This window comes from Calliopsis andreniformis, unplaced genomic scaffold (genome assembly GCF_051401765.1).
Source record: "Calliopsis andreniformis isolate RMS-2024a unplaced genomic scaffold, iyCalAndr_principal scaffold0053, whole genome shotgun sequence".
Lineage (NCBI taxonomy): Eukaryota > Metazoa > Arthropoda > Insecta > Hymenoptera > Andrenidae > Calliopsis > Calliopsis andreniformis.
The window spans coordinates 3,795,701-3,810,245 of NW_027480462.1; positions in this window are offsets into that span (position 1 = coordinate 3,795,701).

Consider the following 14,545-nt stretch of genomic DNA (forward strand, 5'->3'; position numbering starts at 1 on the left):
GAGTGGGGATTGAGGATTGACGATTGAGGATTGAGTATTGAGGATTGAAGGTTGAGGATTGAGGACTGAGGCTTGAGGATTGACGATTGAGCATAGAGGATTGAAGATTGAGGTCTGGCGATTGAGGATTGAAGATTGAGGATTAAGGACTGAGGATTGGGGATTGAGGATCTAAGATTGGAGATTGATTTTTGGAGATTGAAGGTTGAGGATTGAGGATTGAGGATTGAGAATTGAGAATTGAGGATGTGGACTGAGGGTTGAGGATTGAGGTTTGAGGACCGAGGGTTGAGGATTGAGGATTGAGGACTGAGGATTGACGATTGAGTATTGAAGATTGAGGATTTATGACTGGGGATTGAGGATTGAGGATTGAGGATTGAGAATTGAGGATTGAAGATTGAGTATTGGGGACTGAATATTGAGGACTGAGGATTGAGGATTGAGAATGAGGGCTGAGGGTTGAGGATTGAGGTTAGAGGATTGAGGATTGAGGATTGAGGACTGAGGCTTGAGGATTGAGGATTGAGCATTGAGGATTGAAGATTGAATGTTGAGGATTGAACATTCAGGATTGAGGATTGGCGGTTGAGAATGGAGGATGAGGGCTGAGGGCTGAGGATTGAGGTTTCAGTATTGAATCCTGAGAATTCAGGATATTCTATTGAGTATCGAGAATTGAGGATTGATGGTTAGTATTGAGGATTGAGGATTGAGGATTGAGTGTTGAAGATAGAGGATTGATGATTGAGGATTGAGGATTGAGGTTTGAGGATTGAGGATTGAGGATTGAGGACTGAGGCTTGAGGATTGAGGATGGAGCATTGAGGATTGAAGATTGAGGATTGGGTATTGAGGTTTGAAGAATGAGGATTGAGGATTGAGAATTGAGGATTGAGGTTTGAGGATCTAGGATTGGAGATTGATTATTGAGGATTGAAGATTGGGGATTGAGGATTGAGGATTGAGGATCTAGGATTGGAGATTGATTATTGAGGATGAAGATTGAGAATTGGGTATTGAGGTTTGAAGAATGAGGATTGAGGATTGAGGATTGATGATTGAGGATTGAGGATTGAGGATTGGGGATTGAGGATTGAGCATTGTGGTTTGAGGACTGAGGGCTGAGGATTGAGGATTGAGGATTGACGATTGAGGATGGAGGATGAGGGCTGAGGGTTGAGGATTGAGGTTTCAGTATTGAATCCTGAGAATTCAGGATATTCTATTGAGTATCGAGAATTGAGGATTGATGGTTAGTATTGAGGATTGAGGATTGAGGATTGAGTGTTGAAGATTGAGGATTGATGATTGAAGATTGAGGATTGGGGATAGAGGATTGAGGAATGACATTGAAGATTGAGGATTGAGGATTGAGGATTGAGGATTGAGTGTTGAGGATTGAAGATTGTGTATTGAGGATAGAAAACTGACGATTGAGAATTGAGAATTGAGTATTGAAGATTGAGGATTGATGATTGAGGAATGAGGATTGAAGATTGAGGATTGAGGATTGTGTATTGAAGATTCAGTATTGAAGATTGAAGCTTGGGAATTGAGGATTGAGGATTGAACATTGAGGACAGAGTGTTGAGTGTTGAGTGATGAGAATTGATTTTTGTGGATAGAGGTTTGAAGATTGCAGATTGAGTATTGAGTATTGAAAACTTTGAATTGAGGATATTCTATTGAGGATTGAGGATTGACAACAGATTGTTGAGGACTGAGGTCTGAAGATTGAGGATTCAGTATTGAGGATACAGAATTGAGGTTTGAGGACCTAGGATTGAGGATCGAAGATTGAGTATTGAGGATTGAGGATTGAGGATTGAAGATCGAGGATTGAGGATTGACGATGGGGGCTGACGGTTGAGGATTGAGGTTTGAGGACTGAGGACTGAGGATAGAGCATTGAGAAATGAGGATTGAGGATTGAGGATTGAAGATTGAGTATTGGGTATTGAGGATTGAAGAATGAGGATTGAGGACTGAGGTTTGAGGATTGAGGATTGCAGATTGAGTATTGAGGATTGAAGATTGAGGATTGAGGATTGAGGATTGAAGATTGAGGATTGAGGATTGAGGATTGAGGATTGAGGGTTGAAGATTGAGTATTGAGGATTGAAGATTGAGGATTCAGGATTGAGTACTGAGGATTGAGGATTGAGGATTGAGGATTGAAGATTGAGAATTGAAGATTGAGTATTGAGGACTGAAGATTGACGATTGAGGATTAAGGATTGAGGATTGAGGATTGAGGATTGAAGATTCAGTATTGAGGATTGATGGTTGAGTATTGTGGATTGAGGATCCAGGGTTGGAGATTGATTATTGAGGATTGAAGATTGAGAATTCAGGATTGAGGGTTGAGAATTGAGAATTGAGGATGAGGACTGAGGGTTGAGGATTGAGGATTGAGAAATGAGGATTGAGGATTGAGGATTGAGGATTGAGGATTGAGGATTGAGGATTCAGTATTGACGATTGAGTATTGATCACTGAGGATTGAGGATTGAGTATTGAGGATTGAATATTGAATGTAGAGGATTGAAGATTCAGGATTGAGGATTGAGTATTGAGGATGGAGTATGAGGGCTAAGGGCTGAGGATTGAGGTTTGAGGATTGCAGATTGAGTATTGAGGATTGAAGATTGAGGATTCAGGATTGAGGATTGAGGATTGAGGATTGAGGATTGAGGATTCAGGATTGAAGATTGAGTATTGAGGATTGAAGATTGAGGATTGAGGATTGAGGATTGAGGATTGAGGATTGAGGATTGAGCATTGAAGATTAAGGATTGGGGATTGAGGATTGACGATTGAGGATTGAGTATTGAGGATTGAAATATGAGTATTGAGGATTGAGGATTGAGGATTTAAGATTGAAGATTGAGGATTGAGGATGGGGGCTGACAGTTGAGAATTGAGGTTTGAGGACTGAGGACTGAGGATAGAGCATTGAGAAATGAGGATTGAGAATTGAGGATTGAAGATCGAGTATTGGGTATTGAGGATTCAAGAATGAGGATTCAGGATTGAGGATTGAGGATTGAGGATAGAAGATTGAGTATTGAGGATTGAAGACTGACGATTGAGGATTGAGAATTGAGGACTGAGGATTGAGGATTGAGGATTGAGGGTTGAGAATTGATGATTGAGGATTGAAGATTGAGTATTGAGTATTGAATGTTGAGGATTGAGGATTGAGGATTGAGGATTGACGATGAGGGCTGAGGGTTGAGGATTGAGGTTTGAGGACTGAGGACTGACGATTGAGGATTGAGAATTGAGTATTGAGCATTGAGGATTGAAGATTGAGGTTTGGGTACTGAGGATTGAAGAATGAGGATTGAGGATTGAGGATTGAGGATTGAGGATTGAGGATTGAGGATTGAACGTTGAGGACTGAGTGTTGAGGGTTGAGTGATGAGAATTGATGTTTGTGGATAGAGGTTTGAAGATTGCAGTTTGAGTATTGAGTATTGAAAGCTGTGAATTGATGATTTTCTATTGAGGATTGAGGATTGACAATTGATAGTTGAGGACTGAGGGCCGAAGATTGAGGACACAGGATTGAGGATTCAGAATTGGGGCTTGAGGACTGAGGATTGAGGATTGAGGTTTGAGTGTTGAGTATTGAAGATTGAGTATTGAGGGTTGAAGACTGACGATTGAGGATTGAGGATTGAGGATTGAGGATTGAGGATTGAGGATTGAAGATTGAGTATTGAGGATTGAAGATTGAGGACTGAGGTTTGAGGATTGAGGATTGCAGATTGAGTATTGAGGATTGAAGATTGAGGATTGAGGATTGAGGATTGAAGATTGAGGATTGAGGATTGAGGATTGAGGATTGAGGGTTGAAGATTGAGTATTGAGGATTGAAGATTGAGGATTCAGGATTGAGTACTGAGGATTGAGGATTGAGGATTGAGTATTGAAGATTGAGTATTGATCACTGAGGATTTAGGATTGAGGATTGAGGTTTGAGGATTGAGGATATAAGATTGAATGTTCAGGATTGAAGATTCAGGATTGAGGATTGGGGATTGAGGATGGAGGATGAGGGCTGAGGCTTGAGGGTTGATGTTTCAGTACTGAATCCTGAGAATTCAGGATATTCTATTGAATATCGAGAATTGAGTATTGATGGTTAGTATTGAGGATTGAGGATTGAGGATTGAGTGTTGAAGATTGAAGAATGAGGATTGAGGATTGAGGATTGAGGATTGAGTGTTGAGGATTGAAGATTGAGTATTGAGGATAGAAAACTGACGATTGAGGATTGAGAATTGAGTATTGAAGATTGAGGATTGATGATTGAGGAATGAGGATTGAGGAATGAGCATTGAAGATTGAGGATTGAGGATTGAAGATTGAGTATTGGGGATTGAATATTGAGTATTGAGTATTGAGGATTGAAAATGAGGGCTGAGGGTTGAGGATTGAGGTTTGAGTATAGAATCCTGAAAATTCAGGATATTCTATTGAATATCGAGAATTGAGGATTGATGGTTAGTATTGAGGATTGAGGATTGAGGATTGCGTGTTGAAGATTGAGGATTGATGATTGAAGATTGAGGATTGGGGATTGAGGATTGAGGAATGAGTATTGAAGATTGAGGATTGATGATTGAGGATTGAGGATTGAGGATTGGGGATTGAGGATTGAGCATTGAGGTTGGAGGACAGAGGGCTGAGGATTGAGGATTGAGGATTGAGTATTCAGGATTAGGGCTGAGGGTTGAGGATTGAGGTTTGAGGACTGAGGACTGAGGATTGAGGATTTAGAATTGAGGATTTAGGATTGAGGATTGAAGATTGAGAATTGGGTATTGAGGATTGAAGAATCAGGATTGAGGGTTGAGGATTGAGGACGAGGACTGACGGTTGAGGATTGAGGTTTGAGGACTGAGGCTTGAGGATTGACGATTGAGCATAGAGGATTGAAGATTCAGGACTGGCGATTGAGGATTGAAGATTGAGGATTAAGGACTGAGGATTGGGGATTGAAGATCTAGGATTGGAGATTGATTTTTGGGGATTGAAGGTTGAGGATTGAGGATTGAGGATTGAGAATTGAGAATTGAGGATGTGGACTGTGGGTTGAGGATTGAGGCTTGAGGAACGAGGATTGAGGATTGAGGATTGAGGACTGAGGATTGACGATTGAGTATTGAAGATTGAGGATTTATGACTGAGGATTGAGGATTGAGGATTGAGGATTGAGGATTGAGGATAGAGGATTGAAGATTGAGTATTGGGGACTGAATATTGAGGATTGAGGATTGAGGATTGAGAATGAGGGCTGAGGGTTGAGGATAGAGGTTTGAGTATAGAATCCTGAGAATTCAGGATATTCTATTGAGCATTGAGAATTTAGGATTGATGGTTGAGTATTGAGGATTGATGATTGAGGATTGAGGATTGAGTATTGAAGATTGAGGATTGATGATTGAGGATTGAGGATTGAGTATTGAGGAATGACGCTCGAGGATTGAGTGTTGAGGATGTAGGATTGAAGAGAGAGGACTGAATGTTGAGGATTGAGTGTTGAGGATTGATGCTTTAGGTTTGGGATTTGATTATTGAATATTCTGGATTGAGAATTGACCCATCAGAATTCAGGATGTTCTATTGAGTATTGAGAATTGAGGATTGGTGGTTGAGTATTGAGGATTGATGGTTGAGGGTTGAGTGTTGAATATTGAGGATTGAGGATTGAAGATTGAGAATTGGGTATTGAGGATTGAAGAATGAGGATTGAGGACTGAGGTTTGAGGATTGAGGATTGCAGATTGAGTATTGAGGATTGAAGATTGAGGATTGAGGATTGAGGATTGAAGATTGAGGATTGAGGATTGAGGATGGAGGATTGAGGGTTGAAGATTGAGTATTGAGGATTGAAGATTGAGGATTCAGGATTGAGTACTGAGGATTGAGGATTGAGGATTGAGGATTGAAGATTGAGAATTGAAGATTGAGTATTGAGGACTGAAGATTGACGATTGAGGATTAAGGATTGAGGATTGAGGATTGAGGATTGAAGATTCAGTATTGAGGATTGATGGTTGAGTATTGTGGATTGAGGATCCAGGGTTGGAGGTTGATTATTGAGGATTGAAGATTGAGAATTCAGGATTGAGGGTTGAGAATTGAGAATTGAGGATGAGGACTGAGGGTTGAGGATTGAGGATTGAGAAATGAGGATTGAGGATTGAGGATTGAGGATTGAGGATTGAGGATTGAGGATTCAGTATTGACGATTGAGTATTGATCACTGAGGATTGAGGATTGAGTATTGAGGATTGAATATTGAATGTAGAGGATTGAAGATTCAGGATTGAGGATTGAGTATTGAGGATGGAGGATGAGGGCTAAGGGCTGAGGATTGAGGTTTGAGGATTGCAGATTGAGTATTGAGGATTGAAGATTGAGAATTCAGGATTGAGGATTGAGGATTGAGGATTGAGGATTGAGGATTCAGGATTGAAGATTGAGTATTGAGGATTGAAGATTGAGGATTGAGGATTGAGGATTGAGGATTGAGGATTGAGGATTGAGCATTGAAGATTAAGGATTGGGGATTGAGGATTGACGATTGAGGATTGAGTATTGAGGATTGAAATATGAGTATTGAGGATTGAGGATTGAGGATTTAAGATTGAAGATTGAGGATTGAGGATGGGGTCTGACAGTTGAGAATTGAGGTTTGAGGACTGAGGACTGAGGATAGAGCATTGAGAAATGAGGATTGAGAATTGAGGATTGAAGATTGAGTATTGGGTATTGAGGATTCAAGAATGAGGATTGAGGATTGAGGATTGAGGATTGAGGATAGAAGATTGAGTATTGAGGATTGAAGACTGACGATTGAGGATTGAGGATTGAGGACTGGGGATTGAGGATTGAGGATTGAGGGTTGAGAATTGATGATTGAGGATTGAAGATTGAGTATTGAGTATTGAATGTTGAGGATTGAGGATTGAGGATTGAGGATTGACGATGAGGGCTGAGGGTTGAGGATTGAGGTTTGAGGACTGAGGACTGACGATTGAGGATTGAGAATTGAGTATTGAGGATTGAGGATTGAAGATTGAGGTTTGGGTACTGAGGATTGAAGAATGAGGATTGAGGATTGAGGATTGAGGATTGAGGATTGAGGATTGAGGATTGAACGTTGAGGACTGAGTGTTGAGGGTTGAGTGATGAGAATTGATGTTTGTGGATAGAGGTTTGAAGATTGCAGTTTGAGTATTGAGTATTGAAAGCTGTGAATTGAGGATTTTCTATTGAGGATTGAGGATTGACAATTGATAGTTGAGGACTGAGGGCCGAAGATTGAGGACACAGGATTGAGGATTCAGAATTGGGGCTTGAGGACTGAGGATTGAGGATTGAGGTTTGAGTGTTGAGTATTGAAGATTGAGTATTGAGGGTTGAAGACTGACGATTGAGGATTGAGGATTGAGGATTGAGGATTGAGGATTGAGGATTGAAGATTGAGTATTGAGGATTGAAGATTGAGGACTGAGGTTTGAGGATTGAGGATTGCAGATTGAGTATTGAGGATTGAAGATTGAGGATTGAGGATTGAGGATTGAAGATTGAGGATTGAGGATTGAGGATTGAGGATTGAGGGTTGAAGATTGAGTATTGAGGATTGAGGATTGAAGATTGAGGTTTGGGTACTGAGGACTGAGGACTGAGGATTGAGGATTGAGAATTGAGGATTTAGGATTGAGGATTGAAGATTGAGAATTGGGTATTGAGGATTGAAGAATCAGGATTGAGGGTTGAGGATTGAGGACGAGGACTGACGGTTGAGGATTGAGGTTTGAGGACTGAGGCTTGAGGATTGACGATTGAGCATAGAGGATTGAAGATTCAGGACTGGCGATTGAGGATTGAAGATTGAGGATTAAGGACTGAGGATTGGGGATTGAAGATCTAGGATTGGAGATTGATTTTTGGGGATTGAAGGTTGAGGATTGAGGATTGAGGATTGAGAATTGAGAATTGAGGATGTGGACTGTGGGTTGGGGATTGAGGCTTGAGGAACGAGGATTGAGGATTGAGGATTGAGGACTGAGGATTGACGATTGAGTATTGAAGATTGAGGATTTATGACTGAGGATTGAGGATTGAGGATTGAGGATTGAGGATTGAGGATAGAGGATTGAAGATTGAGTATTGGGGACTGAATATTGAGGATTGAGGATTGAGGATTGAGAATGAGGGCTGAGGGTTGAGGATAGAGGTTTGAGTATAGAATCCTGAGAATTCAGGATATTCTATTGAGCATTGAGAATTTAGGATTGATGGTTGAGTATTGAGGATTGATGATTGAGTATTGAGGATTGAGTATTGAAGATTGAGGATTGATGATTGAGGATTGAGGATTGAGTATTGAGGAATGACGCTCGAGGATTGAGTGTTGAGGATGTAGGATTGAAGAGAGAGGACTGAATGTTGAGGATTGAGTGTTGAGGATTGATGCTTTAGGTTTGGGATTTGATTATTGAATATTCTGGATTGAGAATTGACCCATCAGAATTCAGGATGTTCTATTGAGTATTGAGAATTGAGGATTGGTGGTTGAGTATTGAGGATTGATGGTTGAGGGTTGAGTGTTGAATATTGAGGATTGAGGATTGAAGATTGAGAATTGGGTATTGAGGATTGAAGAATCAGGATTGAGGGTTGAGGATTGAGGACGAGGACTGACGGTTGAGGATTGAGGTTTGAGGATTGAGGATTGAGGATTGAGGACTGAGGCTTGAGGATTGACGATTGAGCATAGAGGATTGAAGATTCAGGACTGGCGATTGAGGATTGAAGATTGAGGATTAAGGACTGAGGATTGGGGATTGAAGATCTAGGATTGGAGATTGATTTTTGGGGATTGAAGGTTGAGGATTGAGGATTGAGGATTGAAAATTGAGAATTGAGGATGTGGACTGTGGGTTGAGGATTGAGGCTTGAGGAACGAGGATTGAGGATTGAGGATTGAAGACTGAGGATTGACGATTGAGTATTGAAGATTGAGGATTTATGACTGAGGATTGAGGATTGAGGATTGAGGATTGAGGATTGAGGATAGAGGATTGAAGATTGAGTATTGGGGACTGAATATTGAGGATTGAGGATTGAGGATTGAGAATGAGGGCTGAGGGTTGAGGATAGAGGTTTGAGTATAGAACCCTGAGAATTCAGGATATTCTATTGAGCATTGAGAATTTAGGATTGATGGTTGAGTATTGAGGATTGATGATTGAGGATTGAGGATTGAGTATTGAAGATTGAGGAATGATGATTGAGGATTGAGGATTGAGTATTGAGGAATGACGCTCGAGGATTGAGTGTTGAGGATGTAGGATTGAAGAGAGAGGACTGAATGTTGAGGATTGAGTGTTGAGGATTGATGCTTTAGGTTTGGGATTTGATTATTGAATATTCTGGATTGAGAATTGACCCATCAGAATTCAGGATGTTCTACTGAGTATTGAGAATTGAGGATTGGTGGTTGAGTATTGAGGATTGATGGTTGAGGGTTGAGTGTTGAATATTGAGGATTGAGGATTGAGGATTGAGGATTGAGTATTGAAGATTGAGGATTGATGATTGAGGATTGAGGATTGAAGATTGAGTATTGAGGATAGAAGACTGACGATTGAGGATTGAGGATTGAGGATTGAGGATCGAGGATTGAGGATTGACGATTTAGTATTGAAGATTGAAAATTGAGGATTGAGGATTGAGGATTGAGGATTGAGTATTGAGGTTTGAGGACTGAGGACTGAGGATTGTGCATTGAGGATTGAGGATTGAGGATCGAGGATTGAAGATTTAGTATTGAGGATTGAAGATAGAGGATTGAGAATTGAGGATTGAGGATTGAGGATTGAAGATTGAGGATTGGGTATTGAGGATTGAAGAATGAGAATTGAGGATTGAGGATTGAGGATTGAGTGTTGAGGATTGAAGATTGAGTATTGAGGATAGAAGACTGACGATTGAGGATTGAGAATTGAGGATTGAGGATCGAGGATTGAGGATTGAAGATTTAGTATTGAGGATTGAAGATAGAGGATTGAGAATTGAGGATTGAGGATTTAGGGTTGAAGATTGAGGATTGGGTACTGAGGATTGAAGAATGAGGATTGAGGATTGAGGATTGAGGATTGAGTGTTGAGGATTGAAGATTGAGTATTGAGGATAGAAGACTGACGATTGAGGATTGAGAATTGAGTATTGAAGATTGAGGATTGATGATTGAGGAATGAGGATTGTGGATTGAGGATTGAGGATTGAGGATTGAAGATTGAGGATTGGGTACTGAGGATTGAAGAATGAGGATTGAGGATTGAGGATTGAGGATTGAGCGTTGAGGATTGAAGATTGAGTATTGAGGATAGAAAACTGACGAATGAGGATTGAGAATTGAGTGTTGAAGATTGAGGATTGAGGATTGAGTATTGAAGATTCAGTATTGAGGATTGAAGATTGGGAATTGAGGATTGAGGATTGAACATTGAGAACTGAGTGTTGAGTGTTGAGTGATGAGAATTGATTTTTGTGGATAGTGGTTTGAAGATTGCAGATTGAGTATTGAGTATTGAAAACTTTGAATTGAGGATATTCTATTGAGGATTGATGATTGACAACAGATTGTTGAGGACTGAGGTCTGAAGAGTGAGGATTCAGTATTGAGGATTCAGAATTGAGGTTTGAGGACTAAGGATTGAGGATCGAAGATTGAGTATTGAGGATTGAGGATTGAGGATTGAAGATCGAGGATTGAGGATTGAGGATGGGGGCTGACGGTTGAGGATTGAGGTTTGAGGACTGAGGACTGAGGATAGAGCATTGAGAAATGAGGATTGCGGATTGAGGATTGAAGATTGAGTATTGGTTATTGAGGATTGAAGAATGAGGATTGAGGACTGAGGTTTGAGGATTGAGGATTGCAGATTGAGTATTGAGGATTGAAGATTGAGGATTGAGGATTGAGGATTGAAGATTGAGGATTGAGGATTGAGGATTGAGGATTGAGGGTTGAAGATTGAGTATTGAGGATTGAAGATTGAGGATTCAGGATTGAGTACTGAGGATTGAGCATTGAAGATTGAGGATTGGGTATTGAGGATTGACGATTGAGGATTGAGTATTGGGGATTGAAGATTCAGTATTGAGGATTGATGGTTGAGTATTGTGGATTGAGGATCTAGGATTGGAGATTGATTATTGAGGATTGAAGATTGAGAATTCAGGATTGAGGATTGAGAATTGAGAATTGAGGATGAGGACTGAGGGTTGAGGATTGAGGTTTGAGAAATGAGGATTGAGGATTGAGGATTGAGGATTGAGGATTGAGGATTGAGGATACAGTATTGACGATTGAGTATTGATCACTGAGGACTGAGGATTGAGTATTGAGGATTGAAGATTGAATATAGAGGATTGAAGATTCAGGATTGAGGATTGAGTATTGAGGATGGAGGATGAGGGCTGAGGGATGAGGATTGAGGTTTGAGGATTGCAGATTGAGTATTGAGGATTCAAGATTGAGGATTCAGGATTGAGGATTGAGGATTGAGGATTGAGGATTGAGGATTTAGGATTGAAGGTTGAGTACTGAGGATTGAAGATTGAGGATTGAGGATTGAGGATTGAGGATTGAGGATTGAGCATTGAAGATTGAGGAGTGGGGATTGAGGATTGACGATTGAGGATTGAGTATTGAGGATTGAAGGTTGAGGATTGAGGACTGAGGCTTGAGGATTGACGATTGAGCATAGAGGATTGAAGATTGAGGACTGGCGATTGAGGATTGAAGATTGAGGATTAAGGACTGAGGATTGGGGATTGAGGATCTAAGATTGGAGATTGATTTTTGGAGATTGAAGGTTGAGGATTGAGGATTGAGGATTGAGAATTGAGAATTGAGGATGTGGACTGAGGGTTGAGGATTGAGGTTTGAGGACCGAGGGTTGAGGATTGAGGATTGAGGACTGAGGATTGACGATTGAGTATTGAAGATTGAGGATTTATGACTGGGGATTGAGGATTGAGGATTGAGGATTGAGAATTGAGGATTGAAGATTGAGTATTGGGGACTGAATATTGAGGACTGAGGATTGAGGATTGAGAATGAGGGCTGAGGGTTGAGGATTGAGGTTAGAGGATTGAGGATTGAGGATTGAGGACTGAGGCTTGAGGATTGAGGATTGAGCATTGAGGATTGAAGATTGAATGTTGAGGATTGAACATTCAGGATTGAGGATTGGCGGTTGAGAATGGAGGATGAGGGCTGAGGGCTGAGGATTGAGGTTTCAGTATTGAATCCTGAGAATTCAGGATATTCTATTGAGTATCGAGAATTGAGGATTGATGGTTAGTATTGAGGATTGAGGATTGAGGATTGAGTGTTGAAGATAGAGGATTGATGATTGAGGATTGAGGATTGAGGTTTGAGGATTGAGGATTGAGGATTGAGGACTGAGGCTTGAGGATTGAGGATGGAGCATTGAGGATTGAAGATTGAGGATTGGGTATTGAGGTTTGAAGAATGAGGATTGAGGATTGAGAATTGAGGATTGAGGTTTGAGGATCTAGGATTGGAGATTGATTATTGAGGATTGAAGATTGGGGATTGAGGATTGAGGATTGAGGATCTAGGATTGGAGATTGATTATTGAGGATGAAGATTGAGAATTGGGTATTGAGGTTTGAAGAATGAGGATTGAGGATTGAGGATTGATGATTGAGGATTGAGGATTGAGGATTGGGGATTGAGGATTGAGCATTGTGGTTTGAGGACTGAGGGCTGAGGATTGAGGATTGAGGATTGACGATTGAGGATGGAGGATGAGGGCTGAGGGTTGAGGATTGAGGTTTCAGTATTGAATCCTGAGAATTCAGGATATTCTATTGAGTATCGAGAATTGAGGATTGATGGTTAGTATTGAGGATTGAGGATTGAGGATTGAGTGTTGAAGATTGAGGATTGATGATTGAAGATTGAGGATTGGGGATAGAGGATTGAGGAATGACATTGAAGATTGAGGATTGAGGATTGAGGATTGAGGATTGAGTGTTGAGGATTGAAGATTGTGTATTGAGGATAGAAAACTGACGATTGAGAATTGAGAATTGAGTATTGAAGATTGAGGATTGATGATTGAGGAATGAGGATTGAAGATTGAGGATTGAGGATTGTGTATTGAAGATTCAGTATTGAAGATTGAAGCTTGGGAATTGAGGATTGAGGATTGAACATTGAGGACAGAGTGTTGAGTGTTGAGTGATGAGAATTGATTTTTGTGGATAGAGGTTTGAAGATTGCAGATTGAGTATTGAGTATTGAAAACTTTGAATTGAGGATATTCTATTGAGGATTGAGGATTGACAACAGATTGTTGAGGACTGAGGTCTGAAGATTGAGGATTCAGTATTGAGGATACAGAATTGAGGTTTGAGGACCTAGGATTGAGGATCGAAGATTGAGTATTGAGGATTGAGGATTGAGGATTGAAGATCGAGGATTGAGGATTGACGATGGGGGCTGACGGTTGAGGATTGAGGTTTGAGGACTGAGGACTGAGGATAGAGCATTGAGAAATGAGGATTGAGGATTGAGGATTGAAGATTGAGTATTGGGTATTGAGGATTGAAGAATGAGGATTGAGGACTGAGGTTTGAGGATTGAGGATTGCAGATTGAGTATTGAGGATTGAAGATTGAGGATTGAGGATTGAGGATTGAAGATTGAGGATTGAGGATTGAGGATTGAGGATTGAGGGTTGAAGATTGAGTATTGAGGATTGAAGATTGAGGATTCAGGATTGAGTACTGAGGATTGAGGATTGAGGATTGAGGATTGAAGATTGAGAATTGAAGATTGAGTATTGAGGACTGAAGATTGACGATTGAGGATTAAGGATTGAGGATTGAGGATTGAGGATTGAAGATTCAGTATTGAGGATTGATGGTTGAGTATTGTGGATTGAGGATCCAGGGTTGGAGATTGATTATTGAGGATTGAAGATTGAGAATTCAGGATTGAGGGTTGAGAATTGAGAATTGAGGATGAGGACTGAGGGTTGAGGATTGAGGATTGAGAAATGAGGATTGAGGATTGAGGATTGAGGATTGAGGATTGAGGATTGAGGATTCAGTATTGACGATTGAGTATTGATCACTGAGGATTGAGGATTGAGTATTGAGGATTGAATATTGAATGTAGAGGATTGAAGATTCAGGATTGAGGATTGAGTATTGAGGATGGAGTATGAGGGCTAAGGGCTGAGGATTGAGGTTTGAGGATTGCAGATTGAGTATTGAGGATTGAAGATTGAGGATTCAGGATTGAGGATTGAGGATTGAGGATTGAGGATTGAGGATTCAGGATTGAAGATTGAGTATTGAGGATTGAAGATTGAGGATTGAGGATTGAGGATTGAGGATTGAGGATTGAGGATTGAGCATTGAAGATTAAGGATTGGGGATTGAGGATTGACGATTGAGGATTGAGTATTGAGGA